General features: G+C 54.0%; 1 non-coding gene across 1 annotated transcript; it reads left to right on the top strand.

Moving 5' to 3' along the window:
• The first annotated feature begins 287 nt into the window (after nucleotides 1-287).
• On the top strand, nucleotides 288-1,001 carry LOC102261419. The gene has a single exon (XR_001360528.1). It is a non-coding gene; the product is annotated as a geminin (transcript).
• The last annotated feature ends 19 nt before the right edge of the window (nucleotides 1,002-1,020 follow it).

Genomic DNA, 1,020 nt, shown 5'->3' with positions numbered 1-1,020 from the left:
AGAATGGATAGGATTAAAATCAACTGGTATAAATACAGATGTAACAGGACAATAAAGACAGAACCTGGCTAGAGAACCTCACTATGATGATCAACTGAACACTGTCTCCGTGTAATTCCTTCTTTGCCGACTCGGTCCACACCTATGGGAACCCCTGGGCTTTTATTTTCTGTTACATATCTCTGGAATGTTTAAGATTCATTAGAATAAGTTTAAATTACTTTTGTGATAAGAAATTATAAGTATAAAAAGTAAAAAGTGGGAGCATCACGTGTCAGCCACCGTGCAGCGGGCCGGGTTCTGGGCGGAGGGCCAAGATCGAACAGTTCCCTCCAAAGAGTGAGCGGAGGTGGCAGGAGGTCTACATGGGGGCTGCCCGCCTGCTGGCATTGGTCCTCCCTAACTCCACAGGGTCCTGGTCCACAATGAACCCCAATATGAAGCAGAAACAGGAAGGCACCCATGGGCGCGTGCAGAGCAGTCCTGTCCTGAGGAGGACCCTGAAGATGATCCAGCCGTCCACAGCTGGGCCCCTCGTGGGCAGAGAGAAGGAGCTGGTTAAAGGCTCGTTCAAACCGAAGCATCTCAGTGATCAGTCGGCCTCTAAGACTTCCGGATCTGGAGTCCCTGCTGTCCTGGAGCACAGTGAGAGCCAGGAGCTCCGAGGAGTTACCCAGGAAGCACTGGATCTCATGGCTGCAGAAAACCCGTCCTCTCAGTATTGGAAGGAAGTGGCGGAGCAGCGGCGGAAGGCGCTCTCTGAAGCGCTGAAGGAAAACGAGAAGCTCTACAGAGAGATCGAGCAGAAGGCAAGTGAGATCGCCCGCCCGCAGAGGGAGAACCAGGAGCTGGGGGAGGTGGCGAATCGCCGGACAGCGAGGGATCTGATTCTAAGGAGGAGGCGGGCGAGGATCCGGAGGCGGAAGGCCTGGTGCAGGCATGAGTGCCAGCAGTGTCTTCCTCCACGGATGCCCGGCCCGGCGTGTGAGCTGTGCGTGTGAGCTGTGCGCAGAAAAAAAA

Source organism: Myotis brandtii, unplaced genomic scaffold (assembly GCF_000412655.1).
Source record: "Myotis brandtii unplaced genomic scaffold, ASM41265v1 scaffold121, whole genome shotgun sequence".
Classification (NCBI taxonomy): Eukaryota; Metazoa; Chordata; class Mammalia; order Chiroptera; family Vespertilionidae; genus Myotis; species Myotis brandtii.
Note: the sequence above shows the minus strand (reverse complement) of the source record. Positions and strands in the feature narration are given on the sequence as shown.